Raw genomic sequence first — 21,851 nt, 5'->3', positions numbered from 1 at the left:
AAGACTAAAATAAAATTCAGTCTTAATTCTTCAAGGAAGAAATAGGTTATATCTGAGGCTTGTTGCTCAAAGTTGACAAAATAGCAGCTGACAATAACCTGAGAAGACAGATGCTTCTGATAATACATAAAACGTGTCTGGGATAGTATCTGGGTGTCTACCCCACCCCAAAAAAAGAAAAAAGTTTCTGGTCACTTTTCTCTGGTGTTACACTGGGATGAAACTTAAGGCACAGATGGTTATATTCCTGTTTCAAGATGTTCAGCATATTGATCACTTTTGGTGTAACCTGATGGGTTTTCCTGCCAAGGATAGAACAACCGGCCGGCTTCCAAAGCTTCAGGGCACCTTTCATGGGCTAAACTATCAGACAGCTTGAGCTGAGCTGACTAAAAGACAAGTTTGGGTGTGAAGCCCTTCAGAGCTTTACTGTCACCAAAGAGTATGCTCCTCTTGAGGCTTTCAGTGATTTGCAGTTGGCTTGTGCTGTTCCTTTGCTGGGCAGATTAGTTAAAAACTTCAGTTTTCTTATTTGTGTTGCTGTTTTATCACATTTGTCTCCAGGAAAGTGCTGCAGCGGTTAACGTTACCACCTCACAGCAAGAGGTTCTCCGTTTCGATCCTTGGCTGGGGTGCCTTCTGTGTGGAGTCTGCATGTCCTCACTGTGGTCACGTGGGTTTCCTGCAGGTGCTCCTGTTTTCCCACATCCCAAAGACATGCTGTAGATGGATTGGATACTCTAAAATTGACCCCAGGCGTGAGTGCGTACGTGTGTGTGCCTTCTGTGGAAGGTTGGGCAGCGGGCTGGCAACTCAACACTGTAAAATTCCACTGCCAGTCATGAGCGGGCAGGTGATCCGCTGTGGCGACCCCTAACCAGGAATAGCCGAAAGAAGTCGTCGTCTCCAGGAAAGTTAATTTAAAGCTAGGAATTTTGTGTTTTAATGGAATGTCACAAGACTGTGACATACTTTTAAACAAAGAGATTTTTTTTTGTCTGTCAGTTTAAAAGTGGTGTAAAGTAACTGAAAACATTTTTTTATGGGGAGAAATTTTGTTTATTGTACTTTTGTGAGGCTGGTGTGTGTTAGTGCTTTTTACTGTGTTTTTCTATCAAAAAAAGTAACTGTTGCAGAGGTACTGGCAGTTGCTGCTTGCCTTCCCTGAGAAAGAGGCACCATTTTCGGCTTGACAATGGAACTGACGACTGCTTCCATGGTTGGTCCTTGTTCCAGCCAAAAAAAATAAATAAATAAGCAAACAGCCATCACCACCATCGCACCCTAGCAGTTTTCTTCAGCTGTAGTTACGTGACTCTGCTGTGGCCATTTATCGTACCTTAGACCAAGTCATCTTTTACTCTGGATTCCTCTAGTGTAGCATCTACTGCTGCTGTGGACCGGGGGTGTGGTAGGGAGGGGGTTAACCATGTCCTCTGCGGCTGTAGAGTACTTTAAGTGGGTGAGGGAGAGACGCTCTTATCAGTCCTGGGAGAGGGAACAGGGAAGGTTTCCTTGTTGTTCCCATCCCTCGGAAAGCTGCTGCCATTAGTAACATGGTTGGCCCCATTTTGCCTGTCAAAAGAAGTAGAAAACCAAGCAATGTATCTACTCCTCCTTAAATTTCTTTGTATGGGAGAAGTTTACTGGGTCTGGCTTGTGGTTTAATTCAGGCTGTTAATCCTTCATGCAAAGTAACTTCTGGTAAAAGAGACGGATACCTCTTTTCCTGAAGAATCAAGATTCTGAATAATCTGATCAGGAAGATGCAGGGAAAGATACATTTTTTTCTCTGATTACTGATTCAGACTCTGGAGAGCTCAGTTTCTGATTCTCCCAGTGGGGGGGGGGGGTCTCTTTCTCTGAGACTATTGGTAGAACATACCAGGGTTTTCAGTGGGAGAACACAGAGGATGTCCTTCAAGGATGCATCTGCAGTCCTTACAAATGGGTTGTCCTGTCGTCAGGCAGCCCTTCGGTCGGCCGGATTCCAAAGTCTGGGTCTGGCCTCGGCTGGTGTCGCACTTCACCCAGACGTCATAGCTGCAGTTCTTCGGGTATAAAGGCATCAGCCGACGCCATTTTCCTCAGTCTTTCTTGCCGTGGCCAAGCAGAAGCTGTTCGCAAGTGCCGGTCGGTCAGAACCAGAGATTACTACTACCGAATACTACTTCGAAGACTTCTAAAAAGCTAAGTACCCCGTTGGGGACTCTTTCTTGCCTCAGCCGATGTCAGAAAAAGTGAATAACTGTTTAACTTGTGGGAAACAAATACCTCATAAAGATTTCCACTCCTACTGCTTACCTTGTTTAGGCCCAGACCACGACGTAGCAGCTTGTCTAGCCTGTGCTTCTTTTAACCGACGGACGCTTAGACGTCGGTCGGAATTTGCAGAGCAGTTTTTCGGCTCTGATTTTGCATATATTATGCCGTCGGATCCTCCGACTTCACAAATAACCAAAAAACGCAAGGAAAAGGACCGACACTCGCGGTCTGCGGTTTCGGCCGAAACCGCGGTTAAGCCAACCACGAGTGTCTCGGTTTCAGCTGAAACCGAGCAAGCGGTTCTTCCTCCAGCCGAAAACTTGCCTTCTACCGAGGCCTCTTCTAACCTGGTGGAATCGGCTTCTGAAATCCAACCTGCAGTTGCGGTTTCTCAGGAATTATCTGACACTATTCCCTTGGATATTTCAACCCCTGCACGTGGAGCTGCTAGGCCTCCTGCAGCCATGTCCATTAAGGCCTTTGCCAGGGCCAAAGCAGCTAAAGCTTCAAAAACTGTGCCTGTTAAGCCCCCTTCTCACAGGCCCAGCACCAGTTCCCATATGCTTTCTCTGGCAGAGGATCTCATTTCTTTAATTCGTGGATCCCAGCCTCATCCAGACAGGGCCTCTCAACCACCTCCAGAGAAGAGGCCTAGAGCAGAGCCCCCAGAGCCAGTATCCACAGATGATTCCTCTGATGAATCAGAAAATACAGACCCTCCAGAGGCTCCTTACTCCCCTTACGAAGACTTGGATGCTGAAGAATCCATCCCTTCTGCCTCTCCTCCTGAGGAATTTTCCTTTGGGGAAACCTTGCATGCTATGAGGGAACAATTTCAGTGGCAGGGCCAAGATTTCTCAGACTCCAGGAAGAGGCTTAGAACCTTTTTACATTTGCCTCAGCATAGGCCTTTAGCTATACCTCCAGTTCTTTCTGTTGTAGATGATGCATTTAATGATGCTTGCACTGCTCCTGATTCATTACCTCCGGCCCCTGCTAAGCCCGATAGGTTCTACAGGGTCCCGGACACTCATCACCATTTATACAAGGCTCCTTTTGCAGATCCCGAGACTATCTCCCAGGGGCTTAAGGCTGTAGCAACTACATCTGCTAAAAACCCCCTCCCCTCTGAAAGGGAATCCAGGTCCTTAGAGAGATGGGGTAAAAAAGTTTACACTTCTGCTACTCTGTCAGCTAGGGCTTTGAACTGCCAATTTCATATGATTCAATATCAAGAATTTATGTTAGACCAGTTAACCAAAAAACTGTCTTCTGATGAATCTTTAGATAAGAAGTATGTTCAGGAAATGATACATAACATACAGCAAGTTAGTAACCATTCTTTAAAGTGTGGCTATGATGCATTGGAGGCTTCCTTTAGATCAGCCATGACTGGCACAGTTATCAGAAGGCATGCATGGTTGAAAGAGCAGGCCTTACCGGACCATGTCAAGTCAAAACTTTTAGATGCACCTATGGACAAGGTCAATTTATTTGGTTCTCCTGCACAGCAGGTTCTGAAAAAGATGGAAGAAAAGGCGAAATCTGTACAAACAGTGAAAGATTTCTTACAGGTTCAACCTCCAAGGTTTAGCAGGAACTGGTCCTCCAAAAATTGGTCCTTTCCGGACTCCTCTAAAGCTCAGAGAGGCAGGAATAGGCGTTCAAGAGGCAGAAACCAATCCAGGGGTGCCTACAGGGGACGCCAGTGGCAGGGTAACAACCAGCGAGGCACAGACGCAGCCACCACCACTACAACAACACAATCACAGTGACTTGACTCTGGCACCGCCTACCAGGGAACATCTGGCAGCACCCTTAGGCGGAAAGCTAGCCTTATTTTCAAAGAACTGGCATTGCATCACAAGGGAAAAATGGATTTTGCAAACTATAGACCAAGGTTACAGGTTCCATTTCCATACTCTACCAGGAAAGAGAGGAATGCCAAACCTACCTCCTACTCAAAAGGCAGAAGCTCTAAAGCAAATATCTCAATTATTAAGAATGAGAGCTGTGGAAAAGGTTACCATCTATGGAACAAGGAAAGGGATTTTACTCCAGACTATTCCTGGTACCAAGAAAAGAGAGCAAATGGAGGCCTATTCTCGACCTGTCCACTTTAAACACATTCCTCATTGTTCCAAAATTCAAAATGCTGACCCTACAGCAGCTTCTTCCCATGTTGGGCAAGGAGTCCTGGCTGGTAACTCTAGATCTCAAGGAGGCATACCTGCACGTCCCCATACGACCAAATTGCAGAAGATACCTCAGATTTCTTGCAGGATCAGAGCATTATCAATTCTCAGCATTGCCCTTTGGCTTATCTACTGTGCCCAGAGTGTTCACGAAATGCCTGGCATCAGTAATTGCTCATTGCAGACTTCAGGGAATCCAAATTTACCCCTACCTGAACGACTGCCTGATACAAGCGGACAACAAAAACAAGCTAACAGAAGACTTAAAAAGAGTCATTTACCTGCTGCAAGCCCTGGGATATACAGTCAATATAAAAAAGTCAAGGCTGATTCCATCCCAAAGAATAACCTTTCTGGGTGCAGAGCTGGACACATCAAAACAAATGGCATTCCTAACTGTAGAAAAGCAAGAGCAACTACCTCTCTACTTCTTGGCATTAACGAAGCAGAACCATCTAACAGCAAGAAAAGTACTGCAAGCCCTAGGCTTCATGGCATCCTGCATAATTCTGGTCCCTCATGCCAGACTGCATATGAGAAAACTACAGTGGTACCTAAAGAATTTGTGGTCTCAGCACAAGCACAGCCTAGAAACCAAAATTCCAATGATCCCATGCCTGAAGCAAGAGTTCCTATGGTGGGCTCAGACCTGCCAATCAAACACAGGATTGCCTTTCTGCAACACTCAACCAAGCCAAACCATCACAACAGATGCCTCAGACCTCGGTTGGGGGGCCCACATGCTGGACAAATGCATACAAGGCTTATGGACTCAAGACCAGCTGCACCTGCACATAAATCTAAAGGAAATGCTGGCAGTAAAATTGGCAATCCAGTCATTCAGACCATTTCTCCAAGAAGGTCAGTTGATGATAAGGACAGACAACACCACAGTTATGTGGTACATCAACAAACAGGGAGGCACACATTCATACCCTCTATGCCGGCTGGCACTGGACCTATGGAATGTGGCTCTGAGCTACAACATTCAGTTACAAGCAATTTTTGTACCGGGAAAAGAAAACATTCTAGCAGACATATTAAGCAGAACTACCACGGATGCCCACGAATGGATGCTGCATCCGGACATCTTCAAAGCCATCACAGGAAAATGGGGACTACCACAAATAGACTTATTTGCATCCCCACTCAATCACCAGCTAAAGAAATTCTGCACAAGGACGTACCACCCACTTGCTTGGAAGGTGGACTCCCTATCGTTCAGTTGGGAAAACCTGACAGCATATGCATTCCCACCACTTCCTTTGATGCACAAGGTGCTATTGAAGATCAAAGAGGAACGGCCAAGGATCATTCTGATAGCTCCGGACTGGCCAAGGCAACATTGGTACCCATTACTGAGGAGCATGTCTCAGGAACAAATATGGACACTACCCCTGATCCCATTGCTGTTAACACAGAACAACTACAACATCCTGCATCCAAACCTGAAAACTCTGCAGCTGACTGCCTGGAACATTACATAAGATCAATTAACCCAAATTTATCCCAAAGGGTTAAAGACATTATCCTTGAGGCTCGCAGACCTTCAACAAGAAAGAATTATGCAGCAAAATGGAAAAGATATCTCATTTGGAGTACTGCAAAGGGAGAAGATGTGTCACTGGTAAACATAGCCAACATCCTGGAGTACTTGGCAGAGCTCTTCCATACAGGCCTGTCCTATTCTTCCATCAAGATACATGCATCAGCTATTTCAGCAGAATACAACTTGGATCCTCCTGTCTTCTCACATCCTCTGCTCAGGCAGTTTCTGAGAGGAATTAAAAATGTAAAACCTCCTAGGAAACCACCATTGCCAGCATGGGACTTGAACTTTGTACTAGAAAAATTGACACTTCCCCCTTTCGAACCAGCAGCAACAGCAGAATTACAATGCTTATCCTGGAAAACTGCTTTCCTGCTGGCAATCACCTCAGCAAGAAGGGTTTCTGAACTACAGGCATTAATGGCAGTGCAACCCTTCCTGATCTTCCATCAAGATAGAGTGTCCATGAGAACAAATCCTACATTTATGCCTAAGGTGGTATCCAGAGTGTCTTTAAATCAGGCTATCCACCTACCTACATTCTTCCCCAACCCACAGAACAGGGGAGAAAGACTGTTGCATACCTTGGATGTACATAGACAATTACGCTACTACCTGGACAGGACCAAGTGCAATAGAAAAACTGACCAGCTTCTGGTAGCATATGCAACAGGAAAGGAAGGAAAACCAATTTCAAAACAGACAGTATCCAAGTGGATAGGAAATTGCATTAGATTTTGTTACTCCTACCATGGAAAGAAAACTCCAGAGAACGTCAGGCCTCACTCCACAAGGGCTACAGCCACTACCACAGCTTTCTTATGAGGAGTGGCTACCAAAGACATTATAGAGGCTGCTACTTGGACCTCCGTGCATACATTTGCCAAGCATTATAATTTACCTTTATATTCTAGATCCCGAGCAGGTTTTGCCACTGCTGTTTTGCAAGGGATCCTAACTACACCATAATCTCTCTTTTTTCCTCCTCCCCTAGTTTAGCTATGGTATTCTACCCATTTGTAAGCACTGCAGATGCATCCTTGAAGGACATAGTACAGTTTTGTACCTACCATAAATGTAGATGTCCGATAGGAATGCATCTTCAGTCAGGATTACCCGCCCGCCTTCCCCTCTGTGGTACTCCTAGGGTATTTGCCATCTTTTAGCTAGCTTGGGGGGGATCTATTATGGTGTATTTGTTTGTATATATGTACATACATGCTTATTTTATGTGTTTGCTCTCTACTATTTGGAAACATTGGCATTTATCCAAATTTAGCCATCCAAGAGGGCACCTGGCATCTGGGGCAAGAAACACTGAGGAAAATGGCGTCGGCTGATGCCTTTATACCCGAAGAACTGCAGCTATGACGTCGGGTGAAGTGCGACACCAGCCGAAGCCAGACCCAGACTTTGGAATCCGGCCGACCGAAGGGCTGCCTGACGACAGGACAACCCATTTGTAAGGACTGCAGATGCATTCCTATCGGACATCTACATTTATGGTAGGTACAAAACTGTACTTTTCTCAGTCCCTCAGAAACTACTGTGAGTGGTTGCAGAAAGTTTTTCCAGATCCCACACCCATTCCTCCTGCTCTGCCTGCTTTAGAGGGTGTATGTTTTACTGCGTGCAGATGTTCATCGTGCATACAGCTGCAGTCATTACAGATGGGTTCTCCTGCCGTCAGGCGGGTCCTCGGTCGGCCGAATTCCAAAGTCTAGGTCCGGCATCGGTTGTTGTCGCCTTCTTCCATGACGTCAGTGCGACTGGGGTATATAAGACACAGCCGACGCCATTTTCTTCAGTCTTTTTTGCCGCGCGGTTCTCGAAGCAGAAGCAGTTCGCAAGTGCCGGTCGGCCAGCTCCTGAAATTACGAAAATTTGGAAACCGAAGTCTCTTCTTTAAAGCTAAGTACCCCGTTGGGGAAACTTTTCTTGCCTCAGACCGATGTCAGACAAAGTTAACAATTGTATTTCTTGTGGGAAGTAAATACCGCATAAGGATTTCCATTCCCTCTGTATTCCTTGTTTAGGCCCAGACCACGACGTCTCGGGCTGTCGCTTTTGTGCTACTTTTAATAAACGCACTATTAAGCGTTGGGCGGAGTTCTCCCAGCACTTTTTTGGTAAAGCTTTTGACTAGAAAATGTCATCGGAGACTCCGACTACCGTTTTGTCCAAAAAACGCAAGGACAAAGACCGACACACGAGGCCCGCGGTCTCCACCGACACCATGCCAAAACCGGCTACACGTGGTCCGGTTCTCAGTGAAGCGCCTACGCGCAGCCCCTGACTACCGATGACACTTCTCTGGCGGTGTCCTCTGTAACCGAGACCGCAGGTTCCTCGGCCCACACCCTGACTACAGCTACCGAAGCCACTGTGAGTGTTGAGCCTCTTAATGTGGACAGCTCTACTTCCACCCATGGTGTCTTCAGACCTTCTTCTTCCTTTTCCATCAAGGCCTTTACTAAGTCTAAATCAGCCATGCACTCCCAGAGGCCTGTTGCACAGTGCCCATCTCCAGGCCCCATGCCTAAAAAACAGATGCTCAAAATAGCTGAGGATTTAATTACTCTTATCAGGGGTTCCCAACCCCCACCAGACAAGAGACCCAGAGTGGGGGAAGAATCTCCCTCTTCTGACCAAGGGCTCCATTATTTCAGAACATTCTGATGAAGAGGAGCATTCGTACTCCCCTTTTGAAGATTCTGATGCAGAACAGTCCATTCCTTCTGTATCCCCCCCAGAGGATTTCTCATTTGGGGAAACCTTGCATACCTTGAGGGAACACTTCCATTGGGAAGGCCAGGATTTCTCAGATTCCAAGAAAAGGCTTAGGGAATTTCTACTGCTACCTCAGCACAGACCTCTGGCGATACCTCCTGTCTTGGACATACTTGATGATGTTTATTCGGAGGCTTGCCTTAATCCGGATTCCCTGCCTCCAGCCCCAGTCAAGCCTGATAGAGGTACTACAGAGTTCCTAACTCGCACCAATTTCTTTACAAAAGCCATAATGCTGACCCAGAAACCATTTCTCCGGGCCCCAATGGAATGAAGGCCTCTACTGCTAAGAACCCATTACCTTCCAAAAGAGAGTCTAGATCCTTAGAAAGGTGGGGAAAAAAGGTGTATAATTCGGCCACCCTAGCCATGAAGGCCTTAAATTGTCAGTTCCATATGCTTAAATATCAGCAGTTTCTGTTATCACAATTAAAGAATAAAATGTCACAACCTGAACAACCAGATCTGAAGGAGTTACAGGATATGATGCATAGTGCAGAACAAGTGGGTAAGCACACCTTACAATGTGGTTATGATGCTCTAGAGGCCTCGAGTAGAGCTGCAGTTACAGGATCAGTCATTCGTAGACATGCCTGGCTTAGGGAACAAACCTTGCCTGATCATGCCAAAGCAAAATTACTAGATGCTCCTTTACAAAAGGATGTATTATTTGGTACTAATGCTGAGGAAATACTAAGGAAAATGGAAGAAAAAGCTAATTCTATGCAAACTGTTAAGGCTTTTCTACAGGTACAACCACCACGTTTTAGTAGAAATTGGCCTTCAAAAAACTGGTCCTTTCCAGCCACGGACAAGCCCCAAAGAGGTAGATACAGACGCGCAAGGGGCAGAGGACAATCTCAAGGATCATGTAGAGGCAGACAATGGCAATCTCCAGCATCAAGAGGTGGCGAAGACAGTGCACAGCAATACAGAAAACAAACCCAATGACTTTCCCCTTTGCATGCCAAGCAAGGCTCAAGTGGCAGCACCCTTGGGAGGAAAGCTAGCATTATTTTCAAAAAATTGGCATATTGTCACAAAAGACAAATGGATCCTGGACATTATAAACAGAGGCTACAGATTTCATTTTCACACTCTTCCAAAAATGAGAGGCATGCCGAACCTGCCACACAATCAAAGGGCAGAGGCTCAAATACAAATTTCAAAGCTCATGCACATGAAAGCTATTCAATCTTCAAAATCTCTTTTGGGAGGGCCACATGTAGGGCCATGAACATAGTGTACTTAGCTGAATGTGTTGAATGTCCTTGTTTCTATGTTGGAATGACCAACAATATGTTTAAGGTTAGAATCTTACAACACTTGAGTAACATCAGGAATAGTGACGCAAGTAATGCCTTATATAGGCATATCAGTGGCAACCCCACACATAGCTTCAAATTTAGGGCTATTGTTAACATCAAACCAAACAATAGGGGGGGTGATGTAAAACATCAGACAGCTTTGGCTGAATCAAGATGGATCATAGAGTTTATGGCACACAGGATACCAGGATTAAATGATGTCATTCCAGTTAAACCCACCCTCCAAAATAGGCGGGTTTTTCACTAGATACTATTGGTTGTCTCATCTTTTAAAAATGTTGTTTGAAGAATGTATCTTTGTCTGATGAAGGGTGTAACCCGAAAGCGCTTACCTGGTGTTTTATCTGTCTATGTTGGATTAAATTTTATCTACATTTTATCTACACAGCAGTGTCCTGTTGCTTTTCATTTGGAGCTGTAGGAGCCCAAGGGAAGCCAATTTCCAAACAGACAATTTCAAAATGGATAGGCCACTGCATATGTTTTTGTTGCTCCTTTCATGGTAAATCTGTGCCTGCAGGCATCAGACCCCACTCCACAAGGGCCACAACTACCTCTGCAGCCTTCCTCAGAGGAGTTCCTACCAAATATATTTTGGAGGCAGCCACCTGGAGTTCGGTGCATACCTTCACTAAACACTACCACCTACCTTTATACTCCAGAACAAGAGCAGGCTTTGCCACTGCTTTGTTGCAGGGCATTCTGGCTCCTCCTAATTCCACCTAGTGTCTACCACCCTGTGCGTAGCTTTGGGATTCTACCCATCTGTAATGACTGCAGCTGTATGCACGATGAACATAGTACAGTTTTGTACCTACCATAAATGTAGATGTTCGAGTGCTAATACAGCTGCAGTCCAGGTTTCCCTCCCTCCTTCCCCTCTTGGTACAGACCTAGTGGCTAACTACTCCTCATCAAACTTGTTTGGGTTATCCTTCTATGGTGTATTTGCTTGCAACTACTGAATCTTGATTATATTGCATTGCATGACTATACACAGACATATAAATTATGTATTGCCTTCCTTTTGGGGGCACCTGACATCTGGGGCAAGAAAGACTGAAGAAAATGGCGTTGGCTGTGTCTTATATACCCCTGTCGCACTGACGTCAGGGAAAAAGGCGACAACAACTCACGCCGGACCTAGACTTTGGAATTCGACCGAGCGAGGACCCGCCTGACGGCAGGAGAACCCATCTGTAATGACTGCAGCTGTATTAGCACTCGAACATCTACATTTATGGTAGGTACAAAACTGTACTTTTTCCTGATAGTCACCCAGCTGTCCATAAAAAGGCAGATAGTTCCTTAGTCTTTTAAATTTTTATATATTATTCCCAAACTAGACCTAGCAGCTATTGCTTTAATTGATGCTACTGCTACTAACCACAAGTCAGTTCCAGTCCTGCTCTTTCTGAGAAGAATGGTAAATGTATTGGGAATGGGGAAAAGTGTATACTTCCACAACTTTGATTTTCAGAATTTTGGGTTGGCAGGCTCATACATTAAAGTTTGTTCTGACCAGTTGTGAAAGTATGAGGAATGTTTATCAGCAGTTTCTTCTTGTGAGGAAAAAAATCTGCTGAAACTCCAGAGATTTTAAATTCTCCCATGGATAAAGATTGTGTTTGTCCCTTCTGCTGCAGAGGTGATCAAAAACTGTGATGAAAGGGGCAAGCAGATCCACTGAATCTGTAAAATTTTGCAGCCCGCCTTTTCCAAATTTTCTAAGAGGTTTTCTGTTTCCTCATTAGTTATTGCAAAAAAAGCAGAGTAAAGAGTCTCGACAAGATGCAGGTAAACAGACATTTAAGAAGAAATGGTAAGTGGGTTCTAGAAAGAAGTCTCAAACCACCAAAAACCAAGGACAGTCTAAAAAGTCTGAATAGCTGGTCAGGAGACCTTGTGACCTCCTCCTGCTTTTGGCATTGAAAGGGAATTCCTCCTTTCTAGGAAGTTACTACTTATCCTCCAGATCAGAATCCTTTGATGTGAAGTTGTCCTATCTAACTCAACTTCATTCTATACTGATGGGTTCGGAACCGATCCTCGGTTCCGACTCGGACGCTTACTAAAGCTCGAGGTGTCAAACTAGCTTGTGGCTCCATCCCTATCCCATGATGCAGTAGTGCCTACCTCAGATCTTGTTTGCCACTGAAACAGATCAGGTCACGACTAGCTCTGGCCGAGTACAAAAATTAGTTTATTTGCTTATTTCTCTTTAAAACTTTAGAAATTTTACTATAATTAAAGTTGTTCTTACCTAGTTAGGTATGTATCGCTTTTCAAGCTTATTCGTTGTTTTCTCAAACTGTCATATTGGCAATGAGGGAATGAATTTCATGCGTCATAAGCTTTCAGAAGTCTTCCTGAGAGACACTGATTTACTGAGACCATCCATATGACCACCCCTTCAACCATGGAATCTCAATTTTGTTCTGTCACGCATAATTCTCCCACTGTTTGAACCAGCATCATCTTGTAGCTTGAAATTTTTATCCTGGAAAATCATCTTTCTCATAGCAATCACATCAGCTAAAAGAGTCTCAGAATTACAAGCATTGACAATCAAACCCCCATACATAGCATTCCATAATGATAGGGTTTCACTATGCACAAACCGTTCCTTTCTGCCAAAAGTATGCTCAGAGTTCATTATAAATCAATCTATAGAACTACAGTTTTTTTCCCCTAAATATTGGCAATAAGGCAGAATGCATGCTTTATCAGCTGCATGTTCACAGACAACTACATTTTTATTTGCATAGAACAAAAGACCACAGAAAATCTGACCAACTTTTTGTCTCTCTTTCAGAAAATAAAAAAGGCCTAGTAGCAGTGACAAAATCAACCTTATCTAGGTGGTTATCAGAATGTATTTCATTCATTTATCAATCAACAGACAGTGATTTGACAACCAAAGTAAAGACACAGTCTACCATGTCTGTGTCAACTTCCCAGGCCTTTAAACCAAGATTACCAGTAGAAGCTATATGTGCAGCAGCAATGTGGTCAAGACCACATACCTTTATCACTCATTACAAAGTAGACAGGGCCTCATTTGGGTCCACTGTTCTGAAGAATATACTCCTATGAGCCACCCAGGAAAGATGGTGCTAGGGACGCCGTTCTGTCAGTATAGAATGAGAATGAGATAGGACAACTTCACATAAAGACGTTATGTGCTCACCATAGTGTTCCATGTGAGTTGTCCCTCTTGTCTTCATTCTTACGTCTCACCTTCCTACCCCCAGCCTTCATAAGCCCCTGGAGGATTTAGGATATAAAATTATTAATATATTTCCTTTACCTTGATCCTTGTCCAGGCTTAGGAATATGGTACGTACCTTTTTATATATTAATGTAAAATTGGATATAGGTTCATTAACAAACAAGATCTGAGGTAGGCACTATTGCATCATGGGATAGGGATGGAGCCACGAGCTAATTTGAGACCTTGAGCTTTAGTAAACGACCGAGTCGGAACCGAGGATCAGTTCCAAACCCATCAGTATAGAATGAAGACATGAGGGACAACTCGCATAGAACGTTATGGTGAGTACAAAATTTCTTTTTTCTAGTGGTTATTAATCACATGCTGTCCAAAGCAATGATTAAGACCAGTTCCTCCTTTCTGGGTAGGGAAGGGTTTTTATTTAAGGATGTTTCTTATGCCAAAGAAAGAAAGACATTGCTTGGAGACCAGTTCTGTATTTTTCTTTCCTAAAATTGTTTGTGATAGTGGCCAAATTCAAAATGATGTCAAGTATCAACCTGTTGCCTCTTCTTCCTCTTTTCATTTTTTTCTGGTAAGACTAGACTTAAAAGATGCTTATTATCGCATCCCTATTCATCCAAACTTCAGACGTTTCTTAAGGTTTTGTATCTGGATCACATTATCAGTTCTCTGCCTTACCCTTTGGACTATCTGCTGCACCCAGAGTGTTCATAAAGTATCTAGCTCCAGCTAATAGCTCATTGCAAACTGCAGGGTATCCACATTTTTTCATATTTAGATGACTTGCTTGTCTCTGCAGAATCTTTTTCAAAGTATTGGGTATCTCTGTCTTTGGTGAGAGATCTCTTACACAAGATGGGATTCTAAGAGAACATTCAAAAGTCTTACATGACTCCTTCACACGGGACTGTGTTCCTTTGATGTCAACTAGGCACCTCAGTTCAAAGAGCTTTTCTCCCCTAGGGGAAAAAAATAGATCTATGTCTAGATTTACTTCTAAGGTTTTCCACTCAGACTTTGGTCACTGCGAGGGAATACCTCAGGATTTTTGGTCTCATGGCATCTTATGATTCTCATGATACCCCTGGCAAGACTCCACAAGGGAAAGAAACAATAGTATCTGAAAGTTCTTTGGTCCCAGCACCCAACACCCCTTATTTTTTCAAATCCCAGTGCTGTTTTTTTTTCCAGAAGAGAAATCAGATGCCCTTAAAAACGTGTCTTCCCTTCTCCTTCCCTGCTCCAAAGCAATCAGTTACCTCAGATGCCTCTGTCTTAGCTTACAGAGCATTTTCAGCAAGGATAAAAGTGCAGGGGCTGTGGGACACCAGGGACAAATGTAAGCACATAAATATCAAGGAGATACTTGGTGTGACCAGGGCAACTCCAGTCTTTGAAACCATCTTTTGTCCCTGGGACCTCTTCACGTGGTTGTAGACAATACCAGATTCAAGTGACATCAACAAGCAAGGGTGAACCAGGCCATACCCCCCCCCCCTCCGCCTTGCAGACTAGCCATATTAGCTTGGGATATAGCTTCACAGCACAGTCTCGCTCTACAGGCATCCTACATTTCATCATAGCAGAATTGTATGCAGAGAAGCTGAGCAGGACCAGCTCAGAGTCTGATGAATGGAAAATAGATTAGAGGGTCTTCCAAGGTTTGATCCATCTGTGAGAGTTCCTCAAATACACTTATTTGCCTCCTCTGTGTACAATCAACTGGCATGATTCTGTTCAAGGACTCCATATAAGAAGGCCTGGAAGACAGATGCCTTTTCTTTTCCTTGGCCAGGAATGTACCTGTATGCTTTTCCACCATATCCACTAGTAGCCAAGTTACTTCTGAAGATTCAGAAGGAATCCTGTAAGTTCATTGTGGTGATCCCATTCTGACCCATGCAACTGTTATTCTCCCTTCTTTTGAAAATGACCTGGGGCATTTACCACAAACTTCCTCATGGACTGGATCTATTTACATGAACAGGATATTTTGATACACCCTGACATCAGTCAACTTTAGTTGACTTCCGGGATGATAAGATCTTAATTCCTTTTGGGCACCTGTTTACTGAGGATGTTCAGCAGGTACTAATGGGGGCAAGAAAGTTTGCTACAAGAAAGTCATATATTAGCAAATGGAAAAGGTTTTCTAGTTGGTGCCAGCAAAATAAGCAGCACTTATTCAAGGCTAGTTGTTCCCTAGTTTTGTAGTATTTGTGTGGATTACTACTCTGTGGCCTTTCTTATTCCTCTATCAGGGTTAATTTATCAGCCATTTCAATATGTCTGCCCATGTATCCTTCTCTTTCAATGCAGTATCATGTTAAAATGGTTTTGAAAGGGGTTTTGCATAAGGGGCCTCCAAGAAAAAAATGGATCCTTCCTTAGGATCATCATTTTTTGTTACAGAAGCTGACCGTTGCTCTATTTGAACTAGCTAACATGGCTGACTTGAGGTTCTTAACTTGGAAAACTGTTTTACTAACTGCTGTGACCTCTTCAAGATGGGGTATATGAGTTACAAGTTGATATTCTTCGTGTTTCACTGTTGCAGTCATTACATTTGGGTAATCTGCTGGCAGGTTGCCCTCAGTCTGCCTGATTGGGTCCTGCTTGGGTTGCTGTCCCTTCTTCCATGACGTCCGGTCGTCAGGGGTATAAAACATGCAGCCAGCGCCATTACGTCAGTCTTTCTTGCCGTGCGGTGCCCGAAGTAGAAGCAGTTCACAAGTGCTGGTTGGCCGACTCCTGAAATTTTCGTGTTTTAGAACCAAGTCTTCAACTTAAAGCCAAGTACCCTGTTGGGGAAACTTTTTCTTGCTCCTTACCGATGTCAGTAAAAGTTAATAATTGCATTACTTGAAGGGAAGCAAATACCTCATAAAGATTTTCATCTGTACTGTATTCCTTGCCTAGGCCCTGACCACGATGTACCTTGCTGTTGGTTTTGTGCTTTATTTAATCAGCACACTATCCGTCATCAGTACATTTTTACCTCTAAATATTTCAGTTCTCGGTTTAATTATCCAGAAATGACATTGGTTAGCCATCCGACTACCGGAATTCAGAAAAAATGCAAAGAAAAAGACAGACACAGTCCGTCGAGGTCCAAAACTGCTGACAACGCTGTTGAGGTGCTTTTGCAGCCCCTGGTACCTGCTACTTCTGACTTGCAGGCCTCTACTGACACCCATTCGGGGTCCGGTATGCCGCGAGATGCTTCACCTATGGAACCCGCGGATGTCTCTACCTTGGATGGGTCCGGAGCCGCTGTGCAGGCACCGGCTTCTGAGGGTGTATTTAGGCCTACAGACTTGCATATTAAACTGACTCCACCGTCTATTCTAAGGCCTAAATCTTGATCTATGTCTAAAAAAACGACGCCCAGGCCACATGTTCAGGTCCCTGTGCCTAAAAAACAGATGATCAAAATGGCTGAAGATCTTATTACTCTAATCAGGGGTAGTCAAACCCCCCCCCAAGAGGTCTAGGACTGAGCTTGCCTATGAATCTTCTGATCAGGACTCTTTCTTCTAATTCTTCCAATGACCTGGATTTGTCCATACCTACTTATGAGGATTCTGATGTAGAGGATTCCATTCCCTTTGCTTCCCCCCCTGAGGACCTTTCTTTTGGGGAAACATTACATACCTTAAGGGAGCATTTCCACTGGGAATGTCAGGAATTTTCTGAATCTAAAAAGAGGCTTAGGGATTTCCTTCTTTTACCTCAGCATAGGCCTTTGGCTATACCTCCTGTACTAGACATTGTTGATGTGTTTTTGGAATCCAGTATGGGCCCTGATTCCCTGCCTCCGGCTCCTAGTAGACCTGACAGATACTACAGGGTTCCTGAATCCCACAAGTTCCTTTTCAAAAATCCTGTTGCAGACCCAGAAACCATTTCTCAGGGGCCCAAGAGCATTAAGGCTTCTACTGCTAAAAATCCTACCCCTTCTGATAGAGACTCCAGGGCGCTGGATAGATGGGGTAAAAAGGTTTATACTTCTGCAGCCTTGCAATCAGGGCTTTAAACTGCCAATTTCATATACTAAAATATCAACAGCATATTATGGGACTGCTTAAACAGAAAATTATGTTGATTTCTGACTGTGTGGAAAATAAAGATTTACAGGATTTAATGCATTCAGCTGAACAAGTTGGAAAACATACTTTGCAATGTGGTTTTGATTCTTTAGAAGCCTCTTGCAGGGCTGCTGTTACTGTGTCTGTGCTTAGAAGGCATGTTTGGCTTAAGGAGCAATCTCTGCCTGATCATGTTAAGCAAAATTGTTGGATGCTTCTTTAAATCAGGACCGCCTTTTGGCAATAAGGCTAAATAAGTTCTAAAAAAGATGGAAGATAAAGCTAAGTTTATGCAAACTATGAAAGATTTCTTACAAGTGCAACCTACAAGATTTAGTAGGCACTGGCCTACTAAGAATTGGTCCTTTCTAGCTCCTTCCAGATCCACTCAAGCCAAACCCAGACACACCAAAAGCACCAGGTTTCAGTCCCAAGGGTCTCTTAGAACTAAGCAATGGGGTGCTTCCACTTCCAAATCTGGAAATAACAAGACACCCCCCCTATGGTAAACAGTCTCAATGAATTTCCTTTAAAATTACCAAGCACTTAAACTTTTAGCCGCCCCTTTGGGGGGAAAGATTGCTCTTCATGCAAAAAACTGGGAACTCATAACACAGGACAAATGGGTTTTAATTATAGTGTCCCAGGGATACAGATTGGTGGTCAGACCTGCCCCCAAATCAGTGGGCAGAGGCTCAGAAACAAGTACTTCCCTCTTAAACATGGGGGCTATTCAACCGGTACTAGAAGAGGAAAAGAGACAAGGTTTCTATTCAGGCTTTTCCTAGTACCCAGAAAAGACAAATCATGGTGTCCAATTCTGGACTTCTCTAAAGATGCTGACTCTTCACTATTTACTTCCTATGCTAGGCAAGGATGCCTGGTTGGCGAGACTAGATTTAAAAGAAGCTTACCTACATATCTCAGTCAGGGAATCTTGCAGAAGATATCTCCGCTTCAGAGCAGGCTACTTGCATTATCAGTTCTCTGCACTGCCCTTTGGCTTGTCTACTGCGCACAGGGTATTCACAAAGTGCCTGGCTCCAGTAATTGCATTTTGCAGGCAAAGAAATATTCAAATATATTCAGAACCAAAATCTTCAACTTAAAGCTAAGTACCTCGTTGGGGAAACTTTTTCTTGCTCCTTACCGATGTCAGTAAAAGTTAATAATTGCATTACTTGTAGGAAGCAAAATACCTCATAAGGATTTTCATTTGTACTGTATTCCTTGCCTAGGCCCTGATGACCTTGTTGTCAGTTTTGTGCTAGGTTTAATCAACGCACTATTAAGCGTCAGTATAATTTTGCTTCTAAATATTTTGGTTCACGATTTAACTATCCAGAAATGTCGTTGGTTAGCAATTGGACTATCGGAATACCTAAAAACGCAAAGAAAAGGACAGAGACAGGTCGTCGAGGTCCAAAACTGACGACAATGTTTCTTCTAAGCCAGTCGCTAGTTCGGCGGTACTCAGTGAGGTGCTTTCGCAGCCCCTGATGCCAGCTACTTTTGATTCACAGGCCTCTACTGAGACCCATTTGGAGTACGGTATGTCGCGAGATGCTTTAAGTATTGAACCCACGGATGTCTCTACCTTGGATGGGTCCAGAGCTGCTGTGCAGGCAGCGGCTTCTGAAGGTGTTTTCAGGCCTAAAGATTTGTATATTAATCAGATGCCATCTTCAAAACTAAGGCCAAAATCTTCTTCTATGTCTAAAAAACCGATGCTTGGGCCACGTGTACAGGCCCCTATGCCTAAAAAACAAGTGATCAAAATGGCTGAAGATTTAATTACTCTGATCAGGGGTAGCCAACCCCCTCCTTCTAAGTGGCCTAGGCAGGACATTGATTATGAATATTTTGAACAGGATTCTATTTCTTCTGACTCTTGTAATGAACAGGATTTCTCTATTCCTACTTATGAGGATTCTGATGCAGAAGATTCCATTCCTTCTGCTTCTTCCCCTGAGGATTTTTCTTTTGGGGAAACTTTACATACCTTAAGGGAACATTTCCAGTGGGAAAGTCAGGATTTCTCTGAATCTAAAAAGAGACTTAGGGATTTTCTACTTCTTCTTCCTCAGCATAGGCTTTTGACTATACCTCCTGTTCTAGACATTGTTGATGATGTTTTTTCAGACTCTAGTATGGCTCCTGATTCTCTGCCTCCAGCTCCTTGTAAGCCAGACAGATACTACAGGGTTCTTGACTCCCACAAATTCCTTTTCAAAAATCCTATTGCTGATCCTGAAACCATTTCTCATGGCCCCAAGGGCATTAAGGCCTCTACTGCTAAAAATCCTACCCCTTCTGATAGAGATTCCAGAGTGCTGGATAGATGTGGTAAGAAGGTTTACACTTCTGCAACCTTGGCAATCAGGGCTGTAAACTGTCAATTTCATATGCTTAAATATCAACAGCATATATCACTGCAGTGGTGGTGCTGCGGTAGCGTTGTCGCCTCACAGTACGACGTTGTCCTGTTCGATTCTCAGCTACAGCATCTTCTGTGTGGAGACATGTGTGAATGAGCGTACCTTCGTTGAAGGTCATGCGTCAGAGCTGCCAACTCGGCACGTAAAAATCTACTGCCAATCATTAGCGGACCGGAGTTCCGCTGTGGCGACCCCTAACCGGAAAAAGCTGAAAGATGCAACAACTTAAACAGAAAATGATGTTAATTTCTGACTGTGTGGAAAATAAAGATTTACAGGATTTATTACATTCAGCTGAACAAGTTGGAAAACATACTTTGCAATGTGGTTTTGATTCCTTGGAGGCCTCTTGCAGGGCTGCTGTAACTGGATCTATGCTAAGAAGGCATGCTTGGCTCAAAGAGCAAACTCTGCCTGACCATGTTAAAGCAAAATTGTTGGGTGCTCCTTTACAACAGGACCGTCTTTTTGGTAATAAGGCTGAAGAAGTGTTAAAAAAGATGGAAGATAAAGCTAAATCTAAGCAAACTGTGAAAGATTTCTTACATGTGCAACCTCCAAGATTGTAGTGGGCACTGGCCTACTTAGAACTGGTCCTTTCCAGTCCCTTTGAGAGAAACTCAAGTCAAATCCAGACATTCCAAAGGCTCCAGGTTTCAGTCATATGGAACTTTTAAAACAAAACTATGGGGTGCCTCCACCTCAAAATCTGGAAACAACAAGGCACCTCCCTATGGTAAACAGTCTCAATGACTTCCCTCTACTCTCACCAAACACTTTTTAGCCGCCCCTTTGGGGGAAAACTGGCACTTCATACACAAAACTGGCAACTTTTTACCTAGGACAAATGGGTTTTAAATATAGTATCCCAGGGATACAGATTTCATTTCCACACTTTGCCAATCCCAAACGGATGGCCAGACCTGCCGCCAAATCAGTGGGCAGAGGCCCAGAAACAAATTCTGTCCCTCATGAACATGGGGGCTATTCAGCCAGTACCAGAAGAGGAGAAGGGACAAGGTTTCTATTCAAGACTTTTCCTGGTACCCAGAAAAGACAAATCATGGCGTCCAATTCTGGACTTATCCACTCTAAACAAAATTCTGGACATTACAAAATTCAAGATGCCGACTCTTCAACAGTTACTGAAGCAAACACCAAACCCTCGCACGTACGGCTGCACGGCCAACCAACCTTGTATGAAAACACCAAAAGCCAGCAAGATAGTATCACCATTTATTGTGAGGCAACAAAAGGACAAAAAATGTCCTAATTCAAAAAACTCATACTAGTTTCGGCACCAGCCTTCATCAGTGAGTCAAAATCTTCCAAAAATACATAGTCAACGTCAGTTTAAATCTGTGAACAAACCAATGGCAGTACAAACATTTGCATAAAGCTCTCAATTCCAATTTAAAGCAACATTGCACTATAGAATGGGGAAAATCATATATATCCCCATACAATACCAAGGTATGCAAATTGTGGTTCTAGTAATAAACCAGATTGACATGAAACAGAAGGTAACATGTTGTTAACATATAATGTGATCTTACATTACAAACGGAAATATAAATAAATAAAACTAAAAATGAAAATGGCATATACATAGTTTATAAATGGTCATTAAGACCTGGAGGGAAGAGGGCTCCTAGATGTGTGATCCAATATCTCTCCTTATGGCTCAGGATACCTTGCCAACCTATCTGGTTTTGTCTATTCCCTGTAATTTTATCAATAATTGTAAACATAAACTGGGCAGTGGGATGTTTGACTGTATGTAGATATAAAGCATTGGATGCCTTATGATTCCGTATGTCGCTACGATGTTCCCCAATTCTAATACGTAATGAACGTGAAGTCTTGCCAACATAGAAGGATTTACATTGGCATGTAGCCAAATAAATGACCCAGCTAGTGGAACAATTACCAAACACCTTGATGTCATACACTTTGCTAG

General features: G+C 43.6%; 1 protein-coding gene across 2 annotated transcripts in view; it reads left to right on the top strand.

The window, feature by feature from the left end:
• CUX1 (cut like homeobox 1) overlaps positions 1–21,851 on the top strand; it is a 3,879,009-nt gene that overhangs the window by 1,103,773 nt on the left and 2,753,385 nt on the right. The window lies entirely within an intron of this gene.

This window comes from Protopterus annectens, chromosome 13.part0, assembly GCF_019279795.1.
Source record: "Protopterus annectens isolate FY-2018-M chromosome 13.part0, PAN1.0, whole genome shotgun sequence".
NCBI lineage: Eukaryota > Metazoa > Chordata > Ceratodontiformes > Protopteridae > Protopterus > Protopterus annectens.
The sequence above is the reverse complement of the archived record's forward strand: the minus strand, read 5'-3'. Positions and strand labels throughout refer to the sequence as shown.